Genomic DNA, 22,813 nt, shown 5'->3' on the forward strand with positions numbered 1-22,813 from the left:
ATTAAAAAATTTAAAAATTGGATAATGGGAATTAGAAATAGTTCACAGATGTGCAGCAGAAACATAATAAATGATGGGTATCGATAACTAATAAGCAATAATAAGCAATATTTATTGCTTACATTATGCCAGTAATTTCTAAGCCCTTCACCGTGTTTGACTAATATAATCTTCACAAAACAATGTTGTGATTACTATTATCTCCTTTTGTTATAAAAGATACATAAATATAAAGAATCTTGCCCAAGTCTGTGTAACTTCAAAGTGATGAGAAAAGAACTGAGATACAGAATGTCTGACATCTGAGGCAATGCTCCAAGCCACTAAATTGTCCTGCATAAAAGTACTATTATGTGCTCGTTTTAACAGCACATATACTAAAATTGGAATGATACTACAAAGAAGATTAGCATGGCCCCTACACAAGGATGAGACACAAATTCGTGAAGCATTCTCTATTTTTTTAAAGAAATAGAAGAGGCAATCCAAAATTTCATATGAAATAATAAAAGACCTAGTAAAGCACTCCAGTTAGAATGGCCAGGATCAAGAAATCTTCTAAAACAGATGCTGGAGGGGATGTGGCCAGGAGGGATCACTACTACATTGTTGGTGGAAGTGTAAACTCATTCAACCGCTATGGAAAGCAGTATGGCAGTTCCTCAAAAGACTAAACATACAACTCCCCTATGACCCAGCAATTCCCCTACTTGGCATTTTCCCAATCATCCAGAAACAAGAACATACTAAATCCACTAGCACAATGATGTTCATTGCAGCACTATTTACCATAGCAAAGATATGGAACCAACCCAGATGCCCCTCAGTTGATGAGTGGATCAACAAGATGTGGTATTTATACACAATGGAATTCTATGCTGCTGTCAGAAAGAATGACATTACCTCATTTGTAAGAAAATGGAAAGACAGAAAAAATCATATTAAGTGAAGTAAGCCAGACTCAAATGATTTCCCTCATTTGTTATAACCAGTAGAAACCTTGGCCTTTCCTAGCACAGATTTACAATAGAGCAAAACCTAGATACATAAGGCCATATAGTATTACACTAAATGAAAGAACCTCCAGGATATAGAAACAAAAGCCATATAATGAGTGCTTGTTGTCCTTAATGTACTATGTTATCTCTCATCTCTTTTGCTGTCCCTTGGTTATCTCATATTGTTACAATATTGTTACTTTGTTATCTGATGTATTCTATATATGCTTATTTGGTTATTTGAAATAGGATAAGGAAGGGAGGAAAACCAGATGGGGGGTGGGGAGGGAAATGGGGACCAAGACATGAGAAAGGATATCAATGTTTGTGAAGTAATGCACCTTTCTCTGGTGAATATAATGTAACCCTTCTAATAATTACAATTAAAAGTATATGAAAAAAGTACTATTATTCTGAAAAACACATGTTTTCTGACAGATATTTGAAAGAGAAAAACACCTACTGACAGAAGCCAAAAGGACACTGTTGCCTTCTGTAAGGTCTTATTAGTTTCTCATCTACATGTGTCCCTTACATTTACACATGTGTCACTGGATTCAGTAATACCCAGTCAAAAGAGATTATTTCTCACACATTAGAGAAGAATGAGACACCAAGAAATTAGAATAATTTAATAAATTGTTGCATACCTAGTCCACAGAATATACTGAATATTAAGAATAACTTGGGACTGTATTTATTGCCTTAGGAATCTTTTTAAAAAAATTTATGTCACAACAGTAAGATGTAGAAAAGGATGGATCCTATTTGTAGAATAAAGTGAAAAATGTTAACTGTCGGGGTTTTTAGCACTCTTTGCCTTCTGACCAGCAGGAAGGGCAAAGGGAACACGCCCCGACTAAGACTAGACCGAGAAAGGATAGGGTGGGCTGGCCGCCTTCCCCCAGCCCTCCCTTCTCCAGAGGGAAGACACAGACATGCCAGGGAGAATGTCACAGCAGACTCGTTTAATGGGAAGATACCAGGGGCTAAAGTAAGAAACAGGAATCTATTAACATAAAAGTAGGTAGGACAGGGGGAGGTAGGTGCGGTCAGAGAGGGCGGTGGGGCCAATCCATGGGTTCCAGGTAGCCTTAGTTTACATCACAAACCACAGCCAAACCTCCCAACTAGGAGACAGGCAGGTTGGATCTCCAAAACCAGGAAGTAAGCATTGGGCCATGAGGTAGGCCTTTTACCCTTGATGTGACATGCCCTACAGTTAACACTTAATTTATTCTGTTATTCTATGAATTAGGCCCAGAGTAGTAACCAAATAGAGGAAGGCCAAACTAAAGTTTAAGACACAGGCAACCAAGTTACTCAGGAAGAATGGCTGGAAAATACTTTAGGGCAACCAAAAAAACAAAACAAAACAAAAAACAGCTGGAGGAGCCTGGTAGCACCACTCAAGGAAAGGATTATCATGAATTGTATCAGGACAAAGAAAGATGGTGCCAATGGCTTTAGTAACATAGAAATCCTTCATATGTGTTCATTCTCAGATTTTCTTTTAATGAGGAAAGTTGAGAAGGAAAGACTGATTGCAGAGGGCTTAGTAGAGATTAGGATAATTAGGTTGCTTAAATCTCCCCTACCACGAACAAAAGTAAAGTGAGCTATATGGTTCAGAAGCTTTCTCTCATTGCCACACAATATGTGAGAAAAATCACTTCAAGAGAAAAAAGATTCATTTGGGCTCATTTTCAGTCCATGATATCTTGGCCCTATCACTTTGGTTCTAAGGTAAGACTAAACAGCATGGGAAGGAGTGTGGTGGAGGGAGCAGTTCTCTCATGGGGATGGAGAAGGAAAGAAGGGAAATGCTAAGAACTATACCTTCAGGGAGTATTTCCTTATTCCCCACCTCTACTATTTCCAGCATCACAACCAAGTGGAGACCAAACCTTCCATCCTTGGCCTTCATGGGGAAGTTCAGTTCCAAGTCACTACCACAGTATGAGATACAAATGTTAGGTGTTGATAGTGGTGTGTAGTGTGCGGATGATGTCCAATTCTTTGCATATTAATGTGCAGTATCAAATCAAGGTCATCTAATGACAGTGAAGTTGGAAAAAAGGATGTCCTCTAAAATTCATGTGTTGAAATTCCAGCCCTTCAAGGTAATGTATCTAGACTGAAACCTCTGAAAGGTAATAAGGTAATGATGGTAAAGTGTTCCCAACTAAAACCAGTATACATATGAAAGACATCCCTGCTGGGTGCCAGTGGCTCACGCCTGTAATCCTAGCTACTCAGGAGCCTAAGAGCTGAGGATCATGGTTCAAAGCCAGCCCAGTCAGAAAAGTCCACGAGACTCTTCTCTCCAATAAACTACTCACAAAAAACCAGAAGGGGTTGATCAATTGGTAGAGGACTAGCCTTGAGAACAGAAAAGAATATCCCCAATGTCTCTCCTATCCTTTACATCATGTGAGAAGACATCAAGGGAACCACTGTGAATGAACCAGTATGTGTGCCCACACAGCTCCTTAAATTATCTGGGGACTTGATCTTAGACTTCTGGTCTCTAGGACAGTAAAAGCGTACAAGTTTTTCATATGCTACTCAATTTATGGTAGTATAACAGCACACATATTTCATTATATATGCATTGGATATGTCTGTATGACTTTAGACCCACATTTTTTATATTTCTACCAGTTGATAGATATAGATAGTATTATCAATGGGCTGATAGCTAGAATATAAATTGTATATTCTTTTTGAATCTTGGAGCAAAATGAAAGGACAAAAATTTGGGTAGGAAATGAGAAATAATGGACATGAGAAAGAAAAATGAACTGACAGCGTATTGCTTTGAAAATAAAACAAAGCATATGTATGCAATGACCCTATTTAGGCATTTATTTAAAGGTGAATAAATCTGCATATGGACAAGAAAAATGTTAAAGTCAACTTACAAAAGATAGTTAAGGAGAGATCGGCAGAAGATGGCGGCGGTTCAGGGTGAGTCGTTCTGAGCTCCCGCCAAGATACAAGTTCTGGCAGCTTAGGGGACAGTTCTTCAACAGATATTGATCCTAAGTAAGCTTTAGTGCCACAGAGATCTCAGTCAGAGAGGAAAAAGGCAGAATACCTGTGTGAGAAGTAGATATGGTTCTTCTCATTAGATCCAAACCATGAAAGCTAAGATTTCATTCTATTCTGAAAAACTGCAACAGAATCACACTTATTCTTAGATGTGAAACTGGGAACCTGAGGCAGTATTGCAGAAATATGAAAAGATTAGTGTTTGATAAATACTGGTAATAAAAGCATTATAGTTCCAAAAAAAGAGCAATTAGAAGCAAGGGAGATGAAGAATAAAGCAGAAAGCTTTGATAGCAGGTTAGACAATGCAGAAGACAGAATCTCCAGAGTTGAAAGTAATTTAGCTGTTATAGAGAAATAACAGAAAATGAGTCAATTCAAATCTAGGAAATAAGAGAAAATGCTATTGGATGTCCAAGATACAATTAGGAAGCCTAATTTAAGGCTAATTGGTATTGAGGAGGATCTGGAGAAAGAGGTCAATGGTATTGGAAATATACTTCAGGAAATTATCTCCGAGAACTTCCCAAATATCCAGAAGGGCAGGCCCATCCAGATACAAGAAGCTTTTAGAACCCCAAACAGACCTGACCAGAAAAGGACATCCCACCGCCACATTATAATCTGAAGTGGATCAATACAGACCAAAGAAAGGATCCTAAAAGCAGCCAGGGAGAAGAGAACAATCACCTATAAAGGCAAACCAATCAGAATAACCCCAGATTTCTCAGCAGAGACCATGCAAGCAAGAAGAGATTAGAAGGATATATGTCATGCCCTGAAGTCAAATAACTACCAACCAAGAATACTGTACCCTGCGGCGAGCTCCTCGACCAGCGAGGAAGAACGACCACCACTCGAGGATTCTTCTCAAATCATACTTTATTGGAGAGCCTTTTGATTGAAGGAAGAGCAGGAAGCGAAAAGGGCCCTGGGCAGGGAAAATGCAGCTGCTCACATACAATCAAGGAACCCGGGGTTTTTTGCCATTGGTCGCTCTGTTGCCAGGGCCGTTTTAAAACTCGGGATTGGTCAGGCCTCTGACGTCATACGCGCAGACTCAGAGGAAAGAGCAAACGCTCTGCATTCACATACCAAATAAGGAGAACTAAGAGGTTGTTTAGTGGCGGCCGCTCCGGCTCCCCACATCTCCCCCTTTCTTGTTTTGTTGCAGCAAGTCAACATACCTGTTGTGAAGAGAGTAGAGGTGCTGTCCTCCAAAGTAAAACTTGAGGTCCCATTCTAGAGGAGTGACCCAGGCGATCAACTCTGGATCCCTCCCTTTCAGGCCCTCTATCCCCTTTGTGGAGATGGGCTAGGGGCGCAGACCCATATGCTGACGCACATGCTCTCCCTAACCTGTTAGGGTCAGGAGTGGTACTTTGTCCAACATTTCACAACTCTTGGCTGCCTGTACTCCTATTCCTCGTGCAATAGACTAAGGTCTCGAGGGTGCAAAGGCAGTACAGGGCACTTTTAGTTGGTTTTTAAAGCTGCAAGCCAAATTTTGGGGAGAGTGTCCTTGCTCCAAGGCAGTGAGTGCATGAGCAATTAGTACTCTATCCCTTCTATTGCGAGATCTCATGCGACAGAGTAACCAGAGGCAAAAAATACAGAACCCACAACAGGCTGCAACAAACACTCCCAGCCCAGCCCACTCCTTAACAAACGACAGGGAATTTTTTACCCAATCCAAAACTTGTCCTGCTGTTATTGTGATCCTGGTCCTATTAACTAACATAATTTCTGATCTTAATTGAGTGGTTAGATTTTCAAACTGATCAGTCCATTGTCCTAGAAGCATTACTCACGGGCATTGGTAATGGAAAGGTCTTCATCCGCGCCCACAAAATCCTCTCCTGGGCCATCACTGGATCTGCTAGTATTGCCACCAACATGAGAATAATCTTCATCGTCAGTGCCTTTCTCGGGTTCTCCTTCCACCTTTCGCGTCAATCGCAATGGGACCCAAAGCGGTGTTTCCTGCTCCTGTGGAAAAACACAAACAGCTCCCCTGGATCTCCTTACTACGGGATCCGGTCCGCACCAATTATTTGTAATAACATCCTTCCATTTAACCATCTCAGTTATAATTTTTGGGTTTTGGGCAGCATGTCTATCTGCTGCTGACTTATCATCACTATTTAAAATTAAAAAATTTAAAGTAAAAAGTGCAAGGGAAAGTCTTTCCCTAGGAGATGCTCCTTCCGCAATTCCCCCTTTTTGTTTTTGAAGTATTTCTTTTAATTTTTTGTTGGTTCTTTCCACAATTCCTTGTCCTTGCGGATTGTATGGTAACCCTGTTGTATGGGCTACTTGCATTTGCGCACAAAAGGCGCGGAAACCATGAGAAGTATAGGCAGGGCCATTATCAGTTTTTAAGTGAAGGGGTTTTCCCCAGGCCGCCCAGGCTTCTAAACAATGTACTTTTACATGGGAAACCTTTTCTCCTGCCAAGGGCGTGGCATGTACTATGCCAGAATAGGTATCCACTGAGACATGTAAATATTTTAATTTTCCAAATTCCGCTAAATGAGTAACATCCATTTGCCATAGGGCATTTGGTTTTAAGCCTCTAGGGTTTATCCCCACATTAGGAGAGGGGAGAAAAATCACACAAGACTGACAGGCTTTAACAATATTTCGTGCTTCATGTCTGGTTATATTAAATCTTATTCTAAGAGTATTAGCAGGTACATGATATAACTGATGAAAAGTTTTTGCTGATTCTACAGAATCAATAGCTGTCAAAACCATGGCCCTAGTTGCCTGATCTACCTGGGCATTAGCCTTAGCCATGGGACCTGGCAACAAGGTATGAGCTCTCATGTGCCCTATATAAAAGGGATTCTTTCTTGCCAAAATAAGGGATTGAATCTGTAATAATATGTTAGAAACCATGCTGGCCTGCCTAATTGAGGCGGCGACTTCAAGAGAATTAACAGCATTAACAACATATTGTGAATCAGAAAAAAGATTAAAGGGCTCTTCAAATCTTTTAAACACCTCTAGAACCACCAGGCACTCCGTGACCTGGGGAACATCCGGTCGAAAATATAACACGACTGGATTTTGACCTTCCACCACAAAGGCACCCTGGCCAGTTTTTGACCCATCAGTATAAATAGTCAAGGCTGTAGCCAAAGGCTTCTTAGAGGTAATAATAGGAAAATAAACCAAATTTCTCTCTACAAAGGCAAGCAGGGGATGCTTGGGATAATGGTTATCAATAATATTGGGAAAGGCACATAATAAAATCGCCCATATATCCACAGTGGCAGCCAAAGTTTCCACCTGATTCCTGGTATAGGGAATAATTAATTTATCGGGTATTTTAGCAAAATGCATCAAACAATACTTTAGGCCCAATAGGGCTTGAGTTGCAACAAGCTCAGGAAAATATTGAACAGTTCTTGCTCCAAGAGAATTACCATGAAGCCACCACAGAGGGCCGTCCTGCCATAAGACCCCTGTAGGATAATTCTTTGTCTTTAAAATACACAACATAAGTAATTGACCTGGATTATAACGACACACTTGAGCCTTAATTATTGCCTCTTCAATCTTTTTTAGGGCCGCAAAAGCCTGTGGGGTAAGTTTTCGTGTAGATGTGACATCCGGGTTACCTTCCAAAATGGAAAATAAAGGCAGTAATTCTGCTCGAGGAATGTTTAAATATCCCCGGATCCAGTTGATGTCTCCCAACAGTTGTTGAAAATCATTGAGTGTCTTTAGGTGGGCAGTTCGAATAGAAATTTTTTGAGGTCGAATAAAGGCAGGAGTAACAATGGCGCCTAAGAATTTTACCACCTTGGATTGTTGTACTTTATCAGGGGCAATAATAAGCCCTCTCTGTTCAAGTAGGGAAACCACCTGTTGATAGGCTTTATGAAGTACCTCAAGAGAGGAAGCAGCTAGCAGGATATCATCCATATAATGAATGATTTTTACCAGGGGAAACTCCTGTCTAACTGACAGCAGGGCCGAATCCACAAACAGTTGACAAATAGTCGGGCTATTAGCCATGCCTTGAGGCAAGACCTTCCACTGATACCGGACATCTGGCTGTTCATGATTAACAGAGGGCAATGTAAAGACAAAACGTTCTCTATCCTCAGGGCAAAGGGGTATTGAGAAGAAGCAATCTTTAATGTCTAAGGTCAACACAGGTCAATCTCGGGGCAGCGCTGAAAGTAGAGGAAGTCCTCTCTGGACTGGTCCCATGACCTGCATTTGCGCGTTTACTGCCCTTAAGTCATGTAACAATCTCCACTTGCCAGAAGCCTTTTTAATAACAAAAATGGGTGTGTTCCAGGGAGATACAGAGGGCTCAACGTGTCCCAATTTTAACTGTTCCTCAACTAAATTTTTTGCAGCTTCCAATTTTTCTTGTGAAAGGGGCCACTGGGGGACCCACACCGATTTCTGAGTCAACCAGGGTATGGGTACCACATTATTGATGGAAGCTTTTGTTTCAGTGGCCCCTAGGAAAAACCCAATCCTTTCCTATTAAATTTTGGAGCAGGCTCAACGGGTTCTGGGCGTCCCTGAAGACATCTGCCAAGCCCTTGAGTTGGAACATATCCCTGCTGTTTCATGATGTTTTGACTAACTTCTGAATAATTATTAGTCAGTTTAAGTTTTAATTGTTGTTGCACATCCCGTCCCCAAAGATTAACAGGGACGTCGATTACAAATGGTTGGATTGTTCCCTGTTGGCCTTCTTCAGTTCTCCACACTAACTCTTTAACACTAACACAGGGAGCATTAGCATATCCAAGTCCTTGTAAAGTTTGAGAAGATTTTTGTAATGGCCACTGCTTGGGCCAGGCCTTTGATTAAATAATGCTCCGATCGGCTCCGGTATCTACCAGGCCAAGAAAGGACTTTCCCTCTACTTGTAGGGATAGCATGGGTCTCTGGTCCAGTTCCATCGACAGGCATACAAGATCAATCCCTGTGGAGCCTAAGCCTGTGGCTCCCCTTTCCTTTTGTAGTGAAGGAAGGTTTTCATGTTTTGAAGGTAAAATTAAAAGCTGGGCAATCCTATCTCCCGGGGCTATAGAGATTACTCCGTAAGGGGAGTGGCACAAAACCTTGATTACTCCTGAATAGTCAGAATCTATAACGCCCGGGAAAATTATTAGTCCTTTTAAGGTGGAGGAGGAGCGCCCTAACACCAATCCCACCGTGCCTCTTTCTAATGGTCCAGTTACATTAGTATCCAATATTTGTACTCCCATGGCTGGAGTTAAGACCAATCCAGAGGAGGCACAGAGGTCCAACCCTGCGGAGCCTGGGGTTGCCCTTCTGGCCGAACTGGCTGCTGTAGGCTGGGAACAGGTGCCGGAGTCTGAAGTGCCCCATAAATTTGTGGGCCCTGGGGACGGGGGCCCCTTATCCGGCTTTTTGGCTCCTGGTCTGTACTAAGAGAAGGAATGGGCTGTCCATTAATATCTTTTACTGACTTGCATTCATTGGCCCAATGTTTTCCCTTCTTGCACCTAGGACATGTTCCTGGCATCTTTTGAACTCCCTGAGGACCCTGGGGAGCAGTTCTGGGACACTGGCGTTTAAAGTGTCCAAGTTGGCCACATTTGAAGCATCCTTTACCTTTAGAGTCCTTGGCCGCTCGGGTGGCTGACAGTACAGCTGCAGCCAGGCCTGCATTAGTTAATGGCCCCCCTATTTCCCTGCAGGCTTTTATCCATGCTTCCAGGCCCTTTTCCTTGACCGGCATAATAGCTCTCTGACATTCCTTTGTACATTGCTCAAAAATAATTTGTTGGACAACTGGCATAAAGACTTCAAGATTTTCAAAAACGCGCTCCGCCGTTTCGAGCACACGGGCCACAAAATCGGAGAATGACTCCGTGACAGCTTGAGTAACTTTGGTGAGGCTGCCAGTGACCTGGCCTTTGTTTGGGATTGCCCTCCAGGACTTGTAAAAAACCTCATTTATTTGTTTATAAACATCCCAGGGGAAGTTTGTCTGATCAGCAGCCCATTGTCCTTGCCCTAGGAGCATGTCCACAGTCCACTCGGGCCGCCCTTCTTGTACATTTACTCTATATTGAGCCTGAGCTCTGTCCATAACTATAGACCTGAAGTCAAGGAACTGTCCATAATCGAGGCATGTCCGCGCGACCTCATACCAATCATTAGGTGTCATAGCATTAACAGTTAGTCTTCTAAGCAAGGTAGTGGTATAACTGGCCATAACTCCATAATTACGTACTGCCTCCATCAAATCCTTTAACTGTTTATAGGAGACTGGTTCAAAGGTCCTCTCCTGGGTAACTGGGTTCTCAAAAACTGGGAACGCAGCCGCCAGGCGGGACCAAGTGCTTCCTTTTATGAAATGACTTTTTCCCGCCGCCACAGGATAAGGCGGGGGCGCAGAGGGCATGGCTCTCTCTTGCTCATTTCCTTTAGACACTCCGGCCAGAAGAGGTCGTTGAACTCCATACCTACCCTCCTCATACCTAGCAGCCGCCTCCTCCAAGCCTTTTCCCTCTTTCGGGTCCTGTTCCTCATCTGAATTGTTAGTCACTTCCTCATCTGAGTTGCTTAACTCCTCATTTGAATCGTTTAGCTGCTCATCTCTAGACTCCCTTATTTGTAAATGTTGAAACCTGTCCGATCCGGGTAAGACTGCCCTGGGGGCGGCTCCATTGTTCTTATGCCTTGGTCCTCCTTATCTCCCTCCTGCACGGTATCTTGAAAGGGTGCGTCCACCCTCTGTTCTTTGACATAACGTCTCCTTTTTTTATTTTCTTTCCCTTTTCTTTTTGGCCTACCCTTTTCCTCCCCATTTGATTCTGCCTCGGAGAGACTATCCTGGTGCTTCGTCAATGTCCTACTGGCTCTCTTAACAATCTGTGAGTTGCCACAACGCAGACAAATGCAACAAAAACACACCAGCAGCACCCACAAAGGAAGGACAACAGCAAGCACCCAGAATTGTACCCAAAAAAACAGCATACCTGGGGATCTCAGCTGATCAGGCTGATACTTACCGACGTCTCCTCTCCGTATGTCGAGTTCTGAATCCTCCTCGGCCCCTCGCTTGTTGTCCTGTCTTCCCAAGGTCCCGGGTTTTGGCACCAGTTGCGGCGAGCTCCTCGACCAGCGAGGAAGAACGACCACCACTCGAGGATTCTTCTCAAATCATACTTTATTGGAGAGCCTTTTGATTGAAGGGAGAGCAGGAAGCGAAAAGGGCCCTGGGCAGGGAAAATGCAGCTGCTTACATACAATCAAGGAACCCGGGGTTTTTTGCCATTGGTCGCTCTGTTGCCAGGGCCGTTTTAAAACTCGGGATTGGTCAGGCCTCTGACGTCATACGCGCAGACTCAGAGGAAAGAGCAAACGCTCTGCATTCACATACCAAATAAGGAGAACTAAGAGGTTGTTTAGTGGCGGCCGCTCCGGCTCCCCACAGTACCCAGCTAAGCTCTCATTCATAACTGAGGGAACAATAAAAACATTCCATTCCAGGGAAAAGCTTCAACATTATGTAGCAACCAAACCAACATTACAGAAAATTCTCAAAGATGTTCTACACATAGAAAACCAACACAAATGTAATACAGAGAAAGAAATGGCACCTAAAACTCATACCATCTAAGTGCCACAAGAACTGTTGAGACACAGGCCGTAATAAAAGCTTTTTAAAATGGCAGGAACTAATAAATATTTCTCAATCCTGACTCTCAATATCAATGGACTTAACTCTCTAATTAAACGACATAGACTATCTAGTATGTTCAAAAAGCAAGGTCCATCATTCTGCTGTCTTCAAGAGACACATCTTACCCAAAAAACAAACATTTTTTGAAAGTGAGAGGTTGGAATAAACTTTATCAAGCTAATGGCCTCCATAAACGGGCTGGAGTTGCCATCCTCATATCAGATAAAATAGACTTCAAACTAAAATTAGTGGGAAAAGACAAAGAAGGTTACTACATACTACTAAAGGGATCTTTCCTCCAGGAGGACATAACGATCCTAAATATCTACACACCAAATCCCGGAGCTTCGAACTTCATCAAGCAAACTACTTTCACTGAAACCATACATAGATCGAAACACACTGATTGTTGGTGACTTTAACAAACCACCCTCACCTATGGACAGATCAACCAGGCAAAAAGCTCAACAGTGAAACCTTAGAATTGAACAACTGTATAGACCAACTATATCTAACAGACATCTGCAGATTATTCCACCAAGCAACAACACAAGGTACGTTTTTTTCAGCAGCACATGGAACATTTTCCAAAACAGACCACATTTTAGGGCATAAAACAAACCTTGGCAGATTCAGAAACACAGAAATTATTCCCTGCACTCTCTCAAACCACAAGAGCATTAAATTGGAACTGAACACCCATCACCATCAACGAAAACCCTGTAACTAACGGAGATTGAACAACACATTGTTGTATCACCAATGGGTCACCGAAGAGATCAAAGCAGAAATCCCACAGTTTATGAAAATTAGCAAAAAGGAGCACACAAAATACCAGCTTATTTGGGACATGGCAAAGGTAGTACTCAGAGTGCCTACAATAACAAATTGGAAAAATCGCAAAGCAACAATTTAATGTGTCACCTTAAGCTCCTGGAAAAAGAGCAACAAACCAACCCTAATCCCACTAGAAGGAAGCAAATTATTAAAATCAAAGTGGAATTAAATGAATTGGAGTCCAAAAAAACTATAGAAAGAATCAACAAAACAAGGAGTTGGTTCTTTGAAAAAACTAACAAAATTGACAGACCCTTAGTAAATCTTACCAAAAAAAGAAGGGAGCATACTGAAATAAACAAAATCACAGATGAAAATGGTAATATCACAACAGAAATTATCAAGATCCAGAGCATCATGAGGGAATACTTCTCAAACCTTTACCGCCAACAAATTTGAGAATCTAGAAGAAATGGATGAATTTCTAGCCAATATTAACATACCCACACTGAACCAAGAAGAACTAACCCAACTAAACAGGCCTATTTAAGCACTGAAATAGTAATGGCAATAAGAGACCTTCTACCTAAGAAAAGCCCAGGGCCAGATGGATTCATAGCTGAATTCTATAAGATCTTCAAAGCAGAGCTCACACCAATACTCCTCAAGCTCTTTAAAAACTGAAAATGAAGGCTCTTTACCAAACACATTCTATGAAGCCACTAAAACCCTCATCCCCCAACAAGACAGAGATTCATCAAAGAAAGAGAACTATAGACCCATTTCTTTGATGAATATCGATGCAAAACTTCTCAACAAAATACTGGCCAACAGTCTACAACAACCCACCAAAAAAATTACACACTATGATCAAACAGGATTCATCACAGGGAGGCAAAGCTGGTTCAACATATGCAAATCAATTAATATAATTCAACACATCAACAGGAAGAAGGACAAAAATCACATGATTGTCTCAATAGATGCAGAAAAGGCATTTGACAAGATCCAACACCCCTTTATGTTAAAAGCTCTGGAGAAACTAGGAATCCATGGAACATTCCTCAGAATAATAAAGGCTGTGTATGACAAACCCACAGCTAGCATTATACTTAATGGTGAAAAGCTAAAGCCATTCCTTCTAAAATCAGGAACAAGACAAGGATGCCCACTCTCTCCACTCCTCTGTAACATAGTATTAGAATTCCTAGCAATAAGGCAAGAAACAAGCATAAAGGGGATCCAAATAGGGAAAGAGGAAGTGAAACTTTCCCTCTTTGCAGATGACATGATTCTGTATTTAAAGAATCCTATAGACTCCACTCCCAAGCTCCTTGAGCTGATTCAAAACTTTGGAAAGGTAGCAGGGTATAAAATTAACCCTCAAAAATCAACTGCCTTTCTCTATGCCAACAGTGAAAGGAACAAAGCAACAATCAGGAAAGCAACTCCTTTTGCAATAGCCTCAAAGAAAATAACGTACCTAGGAATTACCTTAACTAAGAATGTAAAGGACCTTTTTGATGAAAACTTTAAAACCCTAAAAAAGGAAATTAAAGCAGAATTGAGGAAATGGAAAAAACTCTCATGCTCCTGGATTAGAAGAATCAACATCATGAAAATGACAATCTTGCCAGGAGCAATCTACAAATTCAACGCAATACCCATCAATACCCCAATGTCATACTTTAAAGAAATAGAAGAGGCAATTCAAAATTTCATATGGAATAATAAAAGATCCCATATAGCAAAAACACTTCTTAGCAGAAAGAACAGCGCAGGAGGAATTTCAATACCAAACTTTAGACTCTATTACAGAGCTATATTTATCAAAATAGCTTGGTACTGGCACAAGAACAGGCCTGAAGACCAATGGAATAGAACTGAGGACCCAGATATTAAACCACAGACCTATGGCCATCTAATCTTTGATAAAGGACCCAAAAAAATAGAATGGAAGAAAGACAGCCTCTTCAACAAGTGGTGCTGGCAGAACTAGTTAAGCATCTGCAGAAAACTGAAGTTGGATCCTTCTTTGTCACCCTGCACCAGAATTAACTCCAAATGGATCAAAGACCTGGAGGTAAAAGCCGCCACACTGAAAAGTTTTCAAGAAGGAATAGGAGACACACTAGGCCTCCTTTGGCACAGGTTGAAACTTTCTTAATAAGGACCAAGAATCACAACATATCAGAGAAAGGCTGGATAAGTGGGACTGCATTAAACTGCAGAGCTTTTGTATGGCAAAGGACATAGCTAGTAATTTAATTAGGAAGCCTACAGAGTGGGAGAAGATCTTCAGTAACCATACAACAGACAAAGGCCTCATATCAAAAATTTATCAACAGCACAAAAAATTGAATCACTCCAAAACTAATCTCCAAAGAAACAACCATCCCATTATAAGACGGGCCAAAGACTCTGGCCATAAAAGAAATGCAAATCAAAACAACTCTAAGATTCCACCTCACTTGGCCAGGATCAAGAAAACTAATAACAACAGATGCTGGAGGGGATGTGGCCAGGAGGGATCACTACTACATTGTTGGTGGAAGTGTAAACTCATTCAACCTCTATGAAAAGCAGTATGGCAGTTCCTCAAAAGATTAAACATAGAGCTCCCCTATGACCCAGCAATTCCACTACTAGGCATTTACCCAATTGTCCAGAAACAAGGACATACTAAATTCACTAGCACAATGATGTTCACTGCAGCAGTATTTACCATAGCAAAGATATGGGACCAACCCAGATGTCCCTCAGTTGATGAGTGGATCAACAAATTGTGGTATTTGTACACAATGGAATTCTATGCTGCTGTCAGAAAGAATGACATCACCCCATTTGTAAGGAAATGGAAAGACTTAGAAAAAATCATATTAAGTGAAGTAAGCCAGACTCAAAGGAACATAGACTCAATGGTTTCCCTCATTTGTCACAATCAGTAGAAACCTTGGGCTCTCCTAGCAGAGAATTGCAATATAGCAAAACCTAGATACATAAGGACATACCTTATGATGCTAAATGAAAGGACCTCTAGGATATAGAAACAAAAGCCGCATAATGAGTGATTGTTGTCCTTAATGTACTATGTTATCTCTCATCTCTATTGCTGTCCCTTGGTTATCTTATATTGTTACAGTATCTGATATATTGGATATATTTGTATTTGGTTATTTGAAAGTGGATAGGGAATGGGGAAAACAAGATGAGGGGTCTGGGAGGGGGGAGGGAAATGAGGACCAAGACATGAGAAAGGGTATCAATGTATGTGAATTAATGCACCTTGTGTCTGGTGAATATAATGTAACCCTTCTATTAATTACAATAAAAATATATGGAAAAAAGAGTTTAAAAAGGGGGAAAAAGATAGTTTAAGGGGCCAGGAGCTTGGCCTATTGGTAGAGTGCTTGCCTAGCATTCACTAAGACCTGGGTTCAATTCCTAAGTACCACATCCATGGAAAACCCAGAAATGGTGTGTGGCTCAAGTTGCAGAGTGCTAACCTAGAGAAAAAAATGACAAGGACAGTGCTCAGGCCCTGAGTTCAAGCCCCAGGCCTGGCAAAAAAAGGTAGTTAAGTATATAGTTAAATGTACCAATAGAAATGCTGAAAAGTCTTATTAAAAGTAAAATTCAAGTATAACATAGCACTAACTGAATCTTAATTTCTTTCCTTTTGCTCTTTCTTGCTTTCAATTCAGTATATTTATGTTCCTAGCTTCTCTGATAATACAGACAATCAGCTTAGCACAGCTCCAGCACTCCCTTCCTGAATCACCTTTTGATCTTCTATTCTATTGCTGAAAAAAGAAGCGGCTAGACATAATGGGAACTGTGTGCATTCAAGAGTTCCCTGAGATGATCTCAAGGTATGTTTACTTTGAGAACCTTAGAAAACCTTTCTTATTATTTTGACATGTGCACCATTCTTTTAAAGCTTTTGAAACTAGATGATGTCTACATCAAAATGATTGATCATCTGCATTTTCCTGCTATTAATACCATTTGTCACCAAATAGGCTTGTCTTTTCAAATCCAGGGCCTTTACATAGATATTAAACAAGCTGTTCTATTCTTAAACCAGGAAGTTGGTGACGTTTTAGTTGTTAGCATCATTCCAGGATCAAAATAAACCTTATGTCACTATTTGGTAGAGGTCTTGCACTCTTCTGGATTTTCTTCATTCAGAGAATAAACAAAGAAAAAAATCATGGAAGATAGCTAGAAATTCCTGTGGATTATACATTACATCTACTCATATTCCATTGAAAAGTTCCTCACTTGACTACTAGGCAAAGATTCTATAGTCAAATCAGGGCCTGATTACTCGATTACTCAAATCCCATGGAATAGCAAAATCAGTGTAATAAATACTGAAATGATAAAACTCAGTCAGGATATAGTATCTGTATTAACTTGTTAAGTTTGGTAACAAAAATCTATGTGGCAATCTATTTTCCATTACTGTAATAAATATCAGAGACAATACATTTTAAGAGCAAAAGTTGATCTTGGACCATGTATTTGGTTAGCCTTGCTAGCTGGTTTGGTGTCTGTAGGAAGCATATTAGGGTGACAGAATATGCCAGAGACTACTTCTCACCTCATGGTGGCCAGGATAAAAAAGACAGAAGAGAAGTGGCTCTTATCCCAATATCTCCATCAAGGGACTTACCCCAAAGACCTAACTTTCTCTCATGGAATCACCTCTAAAAGTGCCTACTACCTCCCAGCAGTAACATAGAGTAGATGCTCAGCTTGTAGCAGATGGGATTTTGGTGACATTTAAAAAACCATACTATAGCAATCTATAAAACTACTTTGAATAAGACAAATATTGTGTTTTGAGGAAAGTTAAAAATCTGCAAAACATAGAATATACATTTTTATCAATACTAATAAAGTTATAATTAACTTTATTTCCCACAAACTATATAGAGCCACAAATCTTCCTATTGTTCTTCCTTGTTTCTGCATGTAATAACTTGGAAACAGAAAAATTGGGTTTGAACTTCAGTTTGCTAAAGGACAATGTTCTCACTTGAAAAGTTGTTTTTAGTCTTAATTCATAAATGCATCTGTTTTTGTAATCTTATTTCAAAGAATATAAAAGAATTCTTACAAGGCAGTGGATCATTAATGAGATAAATTGGTTCACATTATTCTTATCAATCTTTTAAATTAGGAGTCAAATGAGTTTTTCAGAAAACATATCACACCACATACAAGATGTGCCTAATAATGATGGAACTACTCTATTCTGGTTTTGTAATAATGGAATTATTTCTAATATAAAATACAGTCCTATCAAGTCATACTGTGCATTTTATATTAATATCTAATTGGTACTTTTCTTCTAAGCTTTACTTTTCCTCTTCTTAAACATTTGTAAAGCAATTTGAGATATAGCAGTCAGTGTCTGCACGAATGCTAGCCTCTTAAAAAAAGAACTCACACAAAAAATACAGAGACCAAAATTGTAATTTACGCATTGTAAATTTGCAGAGAAAGGTACTATAATCAAAACTAGTTCCAACACAATTGTTGAATATTTAAAAGGGGCATATTCATTTGTTCTTTAAGGCAATGGAATTAAAGAGTTAAACTTGTGAAATACTTCTATTCATTTCAAAATCATCAACCTTGCTTCATCCAAACACCAGACTCTCTATTTAACTTATTGATCCTATAAGCATGGAATATTCATTTTCCCATTATTCTTAGGTTGCTTATTTTATATAGGCTTTGCATTGCTGTCTTTGAGAAATGCAAAATCTTTGGAAAATGGACAGATTTCTTTGAGAAGCAAAGTCCCCTCTAAGAGTGAGTAGTTATCTTTTCGGTTGTTCTTAATGTAGTAGGTTTTACTCATGTTCATATTGTATCTGCCTTTGGCACCTGGCATATTGTATATACATTTTTTTTTGAAATAGGGAAGGGAAAAACAAGATAACTGAGAGGGAGGGGATGGGAAGTGGGATAAAAACATGGGAAGGGGTATCAATGTTTGAGAATTAATGCACCCACTACCTGACAAATGTAACTAGCCCCTCTTATACTTCACCCCGACAATAAAATGCAACTTAAAATAATTAAGGCCAGTATAAAAAAGGGAGTGATGGAAATAACAATAACAAAAAAAAAACGTGTTTGCCCAAAATTTGTGCCTTAAAAACTTAAATCTCTAGTTCCTTCTACTAGAAAGAATCAGAGATAAGCCTTTTAAAGGGACTATTAATTTTTTAAAGACCATTAAGATAGACACAGAAGATGATTGGTTTCCTTATAAGAGAGGGTTTGATCATACTAGGAAGCACTGAGAATGCTCATGAAGGAAAGATCTTGTCAGAACACAGCAGGAAAGGGATTGCCTTCAGGCCTAGGAGAGAGATCTTAAAATGGACCAGAATGGGAGAAGTGGAGGATGACGATGAAAAGGATTGACACTAATCCAGATGCAATGTACTCATGAACTAGCACGTTAAATTGAAACTCCTCTGTGCATTTAAAGATAATTTTATGTCACTTAAATTTTATATACTTTTCAAAGTAATAAAGTATAGAATCAAGTGTCATATAATAGAATACTATATAATAATACATATTTTACTCATTGTAAATGAACTTTTTATTTTACTACAAAATATGAAGGTATAAACTTTGTATTTTTTTTCCAAATATAGAACCATATACATATAAGAGGTAATTTCTAGTCTTTGCAGTAAAAGCAAGGCAGATGTAGAACTTCTGAGTACGTTTATAGCTAAATAAACCTTAGAAGATAATTTTTAAGTCATTAAAAAGGTCTCTTAACTTAATCCTCGTCTCCTAAGCTCCAAAATCATGACAACTATAAATTCTATTGCTTAAGCCAGACCAGACCAGGTGTTTTATTATGGAAGTCCCATCAGAATCTATCAGGATAAAATAGCCAAAGACAAAGTTAAACAAGCAAGGAAGATTTAATTCAAAGTTATTGCAGAGACAAAGACTGAAGTCAACTGTGTTGAAACCGTGACAGGAGGACTTTTAAGCAGGGCAGGGACTGAGGGCAATACTGGAGGACAGTAGGGTAGAAATTCAGTGGGACATGTCCAGTGTGATGCCAGATTCCCGTGTAACCCTGTTATTAGGCCTGTGCTGGCTAGTTGGCCCCCCTTAAAGATAAACCGTTATTTACTCTCTTGAGGAGAGCAAGAGGTAGGTCTGCTGTTTTCATCAGCTGACATTTCAAACAGGTCATTTCCTTTTCTCTCAGAAGCCATGGCTAGACGAGAGGCAAGGAAAGGATTGAATATGCAATCATCTCTTTGTGTTCTTGGAAAAACCTACTTCAGGTACCCTGGTACATACCAAAAAGCAATAGACATTCAATTTCTTCATAGAAAATGGCATAGCATTGCCTCTAAAAGTCTGTATTGTTTTCTATTCTCTAAATTAGGCCTTAACTAGGTATAGCACCCAATGTAACATAAATAATGGTTTGACTTTATTTTAAGGAAATAACTACCAATAGGGTTAAACTATAGATGTTCAGTACAGATACCATGTTTTCACATGGATTTTTGATCTACAGTTGGTTGAATCTGCCGTTGTGAAATCAGACGATTCAGAGAGCTAACTGAAACAATTCTAACTAGAATTCCAAGGCACATAGAAACAATTTATATTCGCATACTTACTGAAGTAAAAGTACATATAGTCAGGAAGAAAACCATCATTCAGTCTAACAAAAGTGAATATTAAAATCATTATAATCAGCTCCTTTATTTAGGAACACAGTATTCGTGAGTCTTTGAAGATAATGGTTTTCTAGCAATTGGTCTATACACTTTCTCAAGTTCATATCACTGGAAATGACTTATGTGGGGTGGGGTATATACCACTGTGCTATACTATGAAATTTCTGACCAATTCACAGAGGCTAAGTAGAAGCAATCAGGAGGGAATAAAAATTATCTTCCATGATTGCCAGTCTGGGCTTCCACAAATGGAGTATAAGGCTGGATCTCATTAAATCTGCTCTGCAGTTCCCACCTCAATCTTTGGTGCCTGTAAATTTTGCTGTAAGTACTTCCCACACAGTAAAAGCGAAATTCATTTTAATTTAAATTCTCAGACTGATTCTCTATACTTTCAAATTTCTGTCACCATGGAAAAGAGGTAGTGGTCTGTTTTCACCCTTTTTCTTTTACCAGGAGGTAGTTAGGCAGTGAGAAAAGAATCCTTTCTGTCTTGCATCCCCAGGAAAGAGCACTGGTGCAAAGATGTCCATGGACAGATGAAAAATTACCATATAAGTATCCTGTACAAAACACCAGAGGGACGTAACTGCACATAAGCATGACTAGAGTTACACTTCAGTAATTGCTAGAGTGCAAATTAGTTGTCTTATGTTGCCTAGCTAATGCCCAACCTCCTAAATAAAGATCAGTCTTGGGTTTTTGGTTAAAGTCCAGTGTTTTCTACTGAACACTGGGGGAACAAACTAACTATTCTAACAATATCCTCTACTTACAGAGTAAAAAAACTTATCTTTCCCAGGTATGTTATTTACTGAATTGTAAAGGCAAAAACTTCAGTGTTGTATTCCTTGCCTCCTTATTTGGAAGAAAAAAAGAATACATCTGGACATATGAATAGTCTTTTGTATTCTATAGTAATTACTGGCTTCCCGTTAAGAAAAATGCATTTGTACTTTGTTTTGAATGGCATCAGTTGGCTCTCTGCCCTTAAGGTGGGTGCAATTTTGTTCTCCCCAATTGTATTGTAAACAGAGAAGAGAAATAAAAATAAGAAAAGGAAAGAAAGGACAGTGCAGGTTTTTAACAATGACTTATTCACAGATGTTGTCCCAAAGCAGGAATTCCTGCCTGTATGGGTACCCATACATCAACAGCTCCTCACCTCCCCTCTCCTAAGAACAGCTAGCTTTCAAATTTTTGCTCTACTCCCTTTTTCTTGCACAGTTTAATAACTACTTTCCAACTACCAACTATTCCATTCTACTTTTCATATACTTTTATATCAAGTGATTTTGGAGATACAACTTATTGGGTTAACTATTATCCCCTTACATGTACCACCAAAGCAAAGCATTTTCTTGTCTTTATAACATACATAGACTTGAATCCAGATAGTAATTTTGTTCTCACACATATTCAAAGGTACCACTATGAAAAAAAATACTATTTATTAACCAGTATTTGTTGAGCACCTCTCATGCTTATAATGAAGAAGACAGCCTTGACTAACACACCCAGTGTCCCTTTTCCAAAAACCTGTGCCTTTCTAGCAAAACAATTCATTATGATAGAAAGTTAAAAAAAAAGAATGAAATATTTAACCAGGTGGAATCTAGGAAAGGTCTCCAAGAAAGAGCACAAGATATGAATATGTCTACTTTAGAAGTCAAAGAGTATTTGAGAGGAACTTGAAGAAATTCAGTATGCTCAGGGGAAAGAGAGAGAGAGGAGAGAGAGAGAGAGAGAGAGAGAGAGAGAGAGAGAGAGAGAGAGAGAGAGAGAGAGAGAGAGAGAGGGAGGGAGGGAGGGAGGGAGGGAGGGAGGGAGGGAGGGAGGGAGGGAGGGAGAGGGTGAGGGAGAGGGAGGGAGGGAGGGAGGGAGGGAGAGAGGGAGGGAGGGAGAGAGGGAGAGAGGGAGAGGGAGAACAGAGGCAAAAAGAGGTAGACAAGTTAGGAGAGCTAAATAAATACAGGGTCATTTAAAAATAACCTTGAAAATCTGTTCAAGGACTATGGGAAATATCTTCAGACTACAGTAACTAGCAGAGAACTGGGGGGCAGTGAGGCTGTTTTCCAGGGAGCACAGTATTACAGGGAGAAAGGGGGCTCAGCATAGATGGACTCTGACCATGACAAACCCACATGTCCTTCACAATATGCTTCCCCTTACTGCTTATTCTGCCAAGGATCCATTCTATGTGGGAAAATCAAGGTAGACCTTCAAGATATAATAAATTCAGAAGTTACAGACTGACGCCAGCTGCCGAAAGCAGAAAGAATAGTCTAGGCAGAGTCAATACAGAGCTGGAATTTCCAAAGTCTATCCTTTGCCAAAAATTTACCCTTGAGGCTCTTGACATCCTTTACCATAATAGTTTTACCAATTAAAATAATGTCTCTGTCTCCTATGGTGAAGGTTCTTATTGCCTGCAGATAAATAAGAACTTCAACTTCATCTCTGCTTGACCCTGTGGTCTCTCAACTCTGAACCTAAACAACATCAGGTAACAGCAGCCTTTACTCCAGGTATTTTTGTTTTTGTTT

At 39.9% G+C, this 22,813-nt stretch overlaps 1 non-coding gene across 1 annotated transcript; it reads left to right on the forward strand.

The window, feature by feature from the left end:
* The first annotated feature begins 353 nt into the window (after window positions 1–353).
* Window positions 354–463, forward strand: LOC150059130 (U6 spliceosomal RNA). Its single transcript, XR_016536732.1, has one exon. It is a non-coding gene; the product is annotated as a U6 spliceosomal RNA (small nuclear RNA).
* The last annotated feature ends 22,350 nt before the right edge of the window (window positions 464–22,813 follow it).

This window comes from Megascapheus bottae, chromosome 9 (genome assembly GCF_031878675.1).
Source record: "Megascapheus bottae isolate mThoBot1 chromosome 9, mThoBot2.hap1, whole genome shotgun sequence".
NCBI classification, from domain to species: domain Eukaryota; kingdom Metazoa; phylum Chordata; class Mammalia; order Rodentia; family Geomyidae; genus Megascapheus; species Megascapheus bottae.